Below are 8,288 nucleotides of genomic sequence, written 5' to 3'. Positions count from 1 at the left end.
GGAGTTTAGCAGATTAAATCTTCAGGGCTGCAACAGTGATGAGGAAGGGAAGGAACTGCTCGCCTGTGGCTGCCCCTTCTGCCTGGCGGTAGGTGTGTCGTACTGAGGGGGGCTCCCCCAACACCCATAACTCTCCCTGGTTCTTCTGAAGTCTGAAGGGGAGAGAGAGACAGCACCAGGCTGAGCCTAGGAAAGGAGAAACAGATTCCCTGAGGGGTTTTGTAGGTGAGGAAGGGCAGCAGAATAGGAGCTGGAGCAACGAAAGCAGCGGTGGAATCAAGCTGTTCATGAGCGTACGTGCCTTTGCTAGGTGTCGTGAGACTCAGCCCTGCTAACGGCTTCTGAGGGAGGAATGCCCAAGGAAAATCAAAGACCAGGAGACTGGTGGAAAGTAGTCGTCTTCCTCTGATGGGGAGCTTGCCTGAGATCTCAAATACCATGTCTTGTCCAGCACGTTGCTGGTAATTCCTTCAGCAGCAAGCGCAGCTGGAACATACCACTTACAGACCACTGGACAATGCCAGGATTTCCATGCCACTGTTTTGGCAAAGGCAAGAGAAGACTTCCCTACTGGTTCCTGCTACAGAGGTGAGATTTTTCCTGACTTGGCTCTTTGTGGGAATGGAGCTACTGTTCTACCTCCTGTTGCTGAACTGTGGTGTGAGGTTGCTGTGTAAAGCTGAACAGATGCTGTGTGGCATCCTAAATATGCCATATGTTGCAGTGCAGGGGATGTTGATTCTTAAATGTATAATTTGCAGAGCAATTTAGAAACCTCTTGTGACAAATGATTCAGCTCTTCAGAGCTCCTCTCTCTTGATCTGTGTTTGTATAGCAACTAGCATATAGTGCTCTAGTTCGTATTTGGATCTTTCTGTATGCCGTATGCGGTGTTCACGCTTCACTTATTTGGTTTAGTTAACTTCTTCACCGCTTAACGGTACAGTGCATGAATCCTGGAGACAGGACTACAGGTTATGACCTTTAGAAAGCCAGTGCAGCATAGGATTTGAGAATGTGTTTCGGTATGCTTGTTTTACTTTGTTGTTAAGTGGTCAACGAAAACATCACGGGTTGACTGTGGATCTTAGTGTGTCTTTCTCTCTTCCTCTTTCCCCCTCAGAACTCTGTCCCTCCTTTTTCTTAAGAATAACATAAAAGAAACAAATGTTTTGATTTTGCCGATCCCTATAGCATTGCAGAGGGAATGTGTCTCCTAAGGCAACGCTTAAGCTTGTTCCAACAACTCCAGCTTCCAAAGGACTGCTGCCTTAGAAAGGAAACAGTTTAAAGTTTTTTTTTAAAAAAAAACAAAACCAAAAAAAAACCAAAAAACAAAGAAACCCAAACCAAAACTAAACAAACAAACAAACAACAAACCCGCACCACCAAAATCCAACTTCTTTTTATATCTTTGGCTCCAAAAATGGGTATGTAATTCATTGCACCTGTAGTCAATTATCCATTCAAAACAATTGCTATTTCACAGTGATTAGCTGATTTGCCAGTATGAGAGGCAGCTGGGTTTTCCATGGCCAAATAGTAAAGCTCAAACCAATGAAATCTTCTGAGCCCACATTCTTCTCTTTTGAAAGCCCACAGAGAAATAATCTTTCTGTTGCAAAATAAGGCTTTCTTCTAAAATAAAAATAGCATTGTTTCAGGCTTTAAATGGAAAGCCGGTAGTAGTTTTGGCGCTTTTTTATGTAAGATGACTGCAGTGGACAGATGTTCTCAGTGGAGACTAATTGCTTTACTCTTCCTAATGGACATTATTAAAACATTCGGGATACTGTGTGTCCTGAACTGCTGCGGCACAGCCTCTCGGTGCCTGGCTTCTGTAACTTTGTCATTACTGTCATGACAAACTTTATCTGTCCTTGCTGTGCTTTTCAAACCTTTGGCACTTTCTCCCAGCTACTGAGGCTGGATGTTTAGCTGTTGAAATATAAGGAACTGTTTACCGTCTGATGTATTTTATGCATCATATAAAATTTATGTTGAAAAAATGCAAGTTTAAGGGAACAACCTAGCCCTACTTTCACTCTTAGTCATACTGGTACGTAATGGGGTGAGCTTCACTACGCCAACACTATTACACAAATAGGTGAAAAATAACTTAGAAAGGAGAACATGCAAGGGACAGGCTATAGTGTTTAGATATTGACTTTTCTTTTTAAGAGGTGTAGAGTAATTCAATATAGCTAAGTGTTTGATGGAGTTACGGCTCATAAAAGTGGTTCTCCTCCATCTACTCCTCCAGGATTCATTCTCTGCATGGGATCCACTCTTATTAAAGCTGAGCAAGAAGGCTGTAAAGGACAGTTAATGGAGGGAAAGCAGCTTCTCTCTCTGTTTGTTTTAACACACTGGTGCAGTTGTAAGGGAGAATGGTACTTTTGAGAGAGATGTCCAGGAATAGTCACTACTTTCCAGGCAAAAGTGAAGCTTTAATCTCTCATATTTCTTAAGAGTTTAATGATCATTAAATCAGACTAGCCTGCTATAAATGGAAGATGGCAACTCCATGGGAACAGCTTTGTGTGCTGTTGGAGCAGGTGAGGCTGCGGTACTCTTTGCCTGTCAGGCGTGGAAGAAAAATGATTGTTGTCTGGTACTTAGACCTCAATTTGATTACCTGAGCATATGCCTCTTGTGCTCTCTGAGACACCATAAGGTGTCCAAGATGCCTGGATAGGACTAGCAGGTTTGATTAAAAAAAAACCAACAACAAACAAACCCAAACAACAGGATACCCCTACCTTTCTGCGGCAGCAGCTGGAGGTCAGTGAGGTACCCTAGGGTGTCAGCAGCACACTGAAACAAGCCCACGGTGTCCTGAGGTCTCTTACAAGCCTGAACAGTGAATTCCCAGTCCGATAGGTGAGGGAAGACTGCAGCTGACCGAGCAGGCAAAACCAAGAGCTAATTTGATGTCATTAATTTCAGAACCTTTATCAAGAGCAAGACCTAAGCATCAGTGAAGTACATAAACTGGGGTGTGAGGTGGGATTCAATACATGGTGCCTGACAACACATGAATACCTACACTCGATGGTATTTCAGATGTGGTAATCAGGAGTAAATCTAGTTTTCTGTATTTGAATTTTCCCCTAAGAATTTCTCTCTATTGCTTTTGAAATAGTATAGAAAAGAATAGATTGGTACTAGCAATGGATAAACTTTAAAGGCTGCTAAAACTGAGCTCAACTTAGAGTTTTTTTTGTGGCTTGCTGGAGCTTTCAAAATTAGTGTGTCAGTCTTGCAAAGACAAAGTGAGAAAAGGTCGGTCCTTCATGAGAAACTGATTTCCCTCTAGAAGGAAATGTTTTGAGACCTGCTCTTTATGATAATTTGGGTGTTCTTTTCTTCTCAAGAAATTGGAAGTATAGTGACATTACAGCATAATAATATAAAATGTAATTAAACTTAATTTTAAAAAATACCATGGGCTATGGTTCAAATTTGTCTTCCATTTAGTGCAATATGAATATGTTCTTAGAACAATTTCTCTCTCTCTGCACATCATGCAGTAAGTCAGCTTTTAAGAAAGGCAGTATAAGTTCTTGTCTTAAAAAGCTGTAATCAACATTTGAATCTCAGCGTGGGAGGGTCAGTGGGAGGAAAACTCCCTGCCTAGCAAGCACAGGATCCTCAGCGCTCGACCAGTTCAAACACCAGGAAGTTGCATGGTCTAAACAGCAGAAATCCTTCATCAGTGCGAATCCTCACCACTAACAAAGATGACAAAAGGATGTCTTTGCTTTTTTTCCTCCACAGCCACCTACTGGCTTGTTTCTCTGATCGACATCTGAAAGAAAAGCTTGTTCAAAATCACTTTAAGATATGACAAGATAGCAGCAGATCTACATCTGAAGAATTATATTCAGTGGATGCTTTTTCAGTCTCCTTATAAAGCCAACAAAGGAAGGATTGCACAAAAAGTTTGGCAGTGATTATAAGACAAAAAGTTCCCACCTTTCATTTTCTATAGCAAAACTGATGAGAACAACTTTAGTAGCTAAAAAACATAGTAGCACTTTCTTCTTTGAGGTGTCCTTTCTACATTTCAACATGAAATTTGAACTATTGAACTTTGGTGCAGGGTTCAGTGTGTGTTGTCAATCTTGAGGATCCACAATCACAAATCAAGCTCTAAAATGGTGTTAAAATACATACGCATGCATGCACTCGTGCATACACTGGCCACATTACAGGAGCAGTAAGTAGTGGGGACATAGGAGAGATTTACTTGGCCTTCTGGTTTTAAAACCTTTAGAAGCCACTCATTTCATAGAGTTAAGATTTTCTCAATTATGGAGGATAGAAATTTTATTTCAAATAAATCAATATTCTCATGTGATTTTTATCTGTAAGACCCAACCTCAATATAGTAAAAATGCAAAGAGCTGTGATAAAGTCATGAAGGTTGGGAACCCCAGGTCTTCTAAGCAAAGCTGAGGCCCCATGAGGTCTTAATGTGGTGGACTTTAATAATTAGAGATAGTAATTCAGGAAAGCTGCTTTACTAGAAAAATAGAAGATAATAAAAATAAAGTGAGTCATCAAGCAAGATATTTTGCTAGACAGCAGATGTTTACAAACATATATATGTTTACATGTGTACATATAAATATGTACATACTATCTATATATATGTACATGAACATGCTGAGGCATACAGACATACATGACATAGCAGTAAGGTGTCTTATATTGAAGAAGAATTTTCCTGCTGAGAAAAGGCAGTGAGTATATATTTCCTGGATGTAACAGAATTTAATGGATGGATGTCATAAACAAGTGCTTCTCCTTCTCTTGAGCAAGGAGAGGTCAAAGTCCCATTTTAATATTTTTCAAAGTCAGGATTATAAATAAATAATTTAAAATAATTTAAAAAAAAAGATTACAGTAATGAAAAGGGTGTTAGGTAAGGAGGATGAAGGGCTTCTTACGTATGTGGGCGGCCCTTTGGAAGGACCAGAGGTGTTATTGCACATTACAGCTCAGTTCTTGACTCATTTTTGCAGAGGTTCTTGGGTTCTACTAGAGTCAAAGGATAATCGTGCTTCGGAAAGAAACCAAATCTATTTGTTCCTTCCTCAAATCAAGATTCCTCCATCAATATCCATGAGGCATTGCAAGTCCTTCATCCTGTGATTCCTATCACAGCTGGGAACAGGGAAACACCTGCACCATTTTTCTGTGCATCCCCTCTCCAGTACCTTTCAGGAAATAAAGAGCAGCTTTTGGCTGCACAAGTATCTCGGGAAACTATTCTGTGGATGACTTTCTTCAATGGTAACCTGTGGTTCTCTGTCCCTGCTACCCCAAGCAATTACAGGAGAAAATCCTTGCTCCAGTCATCCTTTCTTCCAACTAGATTACTTTTGCTTACTACAATAGCTGGACTTTGACCTCTTATCCATTTAAAATGCAGCTGCTGAGTTCTTGAGTTCTCTTTTGCCTGTTGGCCTGATGCTCTGAGCATACAACCTGGTTTTCTGCTTTGCGAATCTTTTTTTTTCCCCTTTCCCATTTTACTTGCTGCTCTACCTTTTCCTATTCCTCACTGCACACTCTGTCTTACCTTGAAGGTCGCTCACAGCACTCTCTCCCTCCCTCCTTGTCTAGTCGAGTCTCTTATCTCGGAACATTAATTTAGCCTGACTACAGTGAGTGAAAGTAATAAAAAATAATTGGTTATTTGCAATAGTCCTAATCAAGGTTGTATTCATGTGTCTTTCTTTTTAGAGCTATAAGGTAATAAAAACAGTTGCTTTCTGTGAAATGTATTGGAATCCATTGAATCCATCACTAGATAAATATTGTACACCAAGATATTTCCTTTTCTTGCACTGAAAGTGTAGAAATTATAAACTAACTACTCCAGGAATATTAGGATGTCCACCTACTAAAGACGAGTTCCAATGCAGTTCTTGCTTATTTCACAGCAGGGTTGTCTGAAACCAGCATTTGTGATTAAAATGGGCATTTAACAATACGAGTGACAATCTTTTGTTTAGATTGGTGAACTCATTACTATTATGAAGCATCTACATTTTAATTTCCAGAATTTGTACCCATTTAAATTGCAATCAGGACACAGCAGTAAGAGTGGTATTCTGTTTAGATGCCATCTTTCTAGTCAACGACTTCACAGTCCTTCCAGAGCTGCGTGGTCAAAATTACAGCCCACTGCTACACTGAGTTCCTGGTCTTCTGCTGAATTCTTCCAGGTGGATCAGAAGCCAGGGAAGGACTTGTCTCCATAGCCGAGTTTCTGTTATGTGGGGTGGACATTCTCTTTTTCTGTGCCTTTCTAAAGGCCACAAATGCATGTCTTCAGCATAGGAGGAATCCAAATCCCAAAGACATTTATCCAGGCCACAGCACCAACTCCCTCGGGCAGTGACCTGGCTTACATTTTCTGCTTGTTCTGAAGAGCAGGCTGGAGTATAAGAGCCTAGGCAGTGGGTAGGCTTTCAGCTCACTCCTCCTTTTCACTGTTGCTCAATTTTCATCACTTCTCACGCTTCACACAAAATAATACTCTGAAATGCTTTCCTTAAGAGCAGTCTTTCATTTTTCCCCGCAGCCTTGCATTCATCTTTGAGTGGAAAACTGTACCTCACTTCTCTCTTCTCCTAAATAAATGCACCAGTTTCAATTAGGTTTAAGCCGGTCCATAACCGAAACCTAATGCCAACGCCACACCACTCTTACATGCCTACAATACTTCGCAGTCCTAAAAATTTAAGTGTAAAATAATGGACATTTTCTATTGATCATAAACTCAATGGTATAACTGCAGACTCACATAACTTTATCCCTTCCTTGCCCTGCCCTGCCCTTCGTTAGCTTGGAGGTTTCTCCTCAGTGCACAGAAGTTATATAGAAGGGATTATTTTGCAATTGTGGTTGTATTGAGTAATTTTGGAGTGGAAAAAAAATCACTTTTTAAGCAATTGGGAACTACTTTACTTTCCTATATATCAAAATAGGTGAGCAGATTTTATTTATTTCCCTGAAAAAAAGTCATTCTACGACTGAGACCAGATACGGAGAATTCATCTGGAAATAGTGGTGCTTTTCAGAAAGGTAAAAGAAAATGAAAAGCAGAGAGAAGCCTTGAAATAACCTTATCTACAGAACAAAGCAGATTAATGTCTTTCTGAGTACTCTTTGAGCTGTGGCGCTGTTTATGAAGGCTGAAGCAAACCGTAACGCGTTACCTTTGGCCTTGCGTTGTTCTCTGTGTGGTGTGGTTGACTTCTCAGAAGCTCCAGGTCCGTTGTTTAACGCAAGTACCAAGCCTTCCCTTCGCTTCATTCGGAGCAGCCGTTCATCCTTGCTCTTTGCTAGGGTGATCCATGAGTTTTGTTGGGCTGAGCAAGAGTCGGACTCTGCAAACCTTTCTTACGGACACAAATGGTTTTCTTGCTGAGTCCATGAGTATGTGCTATTGAACAAGCAGTAAGGTAACACCGTTCGGTCGCGCAGGTGAAGCAAAGCCATACCCAAGATGACAACCAAAATTCCGTAGCACTGTGCGAAAATTTAGGTTCTGAAATCGTGCCATGAGAATGGGCTTCACCATAACGTAGTCGGTTTTACAGGCTGGTTTTGCACTGCGACCTAACCATGGTAAGGTAATAAATGGTCTTTATCCACGTAAGGACTGACCAGTTCTGGTCTGACACCTTGAGAAGCACTGCTGCCCTGAAAGCTACCGAGCCCGCTTTGTCCCTGGCATCAGGCAGGGCAGGAGAGGAGGGACACAAACAGCTACACCCGAGGAAAGGCAGGCACAGTGGGTGGAACCTGAGCTGTCTTTTCTGCCATGGATCCACAGGTGACAGGAGAATTTCCTAATGCTGCCCCTGAAATCCTATTTGCATAATGTAGCATTTTCCTTTTGGTTTAGGTATGGAAGACATAAAACTCAAGGTAGTGAAAATAACATTTACGGGGGGTTTGTTTTCTTTTAAACCCCAGGGAAAAGAGTATCAGAGTTAAGGTTTCCTTTTTTTTTAAGTTATATTGTTAGTCATAAGAAAAATATGATGGCAACTTGTGATCTTTTGTAACTCTTGCCGTAACACCTACAGAGAACAATGTAAAGCAAGGATGCAGTGACATGCTTTAAATTAGATCGCACTTTAGCAAGCTTCAAGAAGATATTTTATAGTAGCACAATTTCAAAAAGCAATATATTCTGTGGACTTTTTTTATAATAAATTGCAATCTCCATGGCTGGCAATTCCCAGTATCCCCTCTGCTATTAT

At 40.8% G+C, this 8,288-nt stretch overlaps 1 long non-coding RNA gene across 1 annotated transcript in view; it reads left to right on the top strand.

Moving 5' to 3' along the window:
• Nucleotides 1-515: 515 nt before the first annotated feature.
• The window catches only part of LOC130144718 (uncharacterized), a 48,687-nt gene continuing 40,914 nt past the window's right edge, over nt 516-8,288 (top strand). The window contains exon 1 of the long non-coding RNA XR_008820226.1: nt 516-588. This is a non-coding gene — a long non-coding RNA (uncharacterized LOC130144718). The remainder of the gene's footprint in view (nt 589-8,288) is intronic.

The sequence above is a fragment of the Falco biarmicus genome, chromosome 2 (assembly GCF_023638135.1).
Source record: "Falco biarmicus isolate bFalBia1 chromosome 2, bFalBia1.pri, whole genome shotgun sequence".
In the NCBI taxonomy this organism is placed as follows: Eukaryota; Metazoa; Chordata; class Aves; order Falconiformes; family Falconidae; genus Falco; species Falco biarmicus.
The sequence above is the reverse complement of the archived record's forward strand: the minus strand, read 5'-3'. Positions and strand labels throughout refer to the sequence as shown.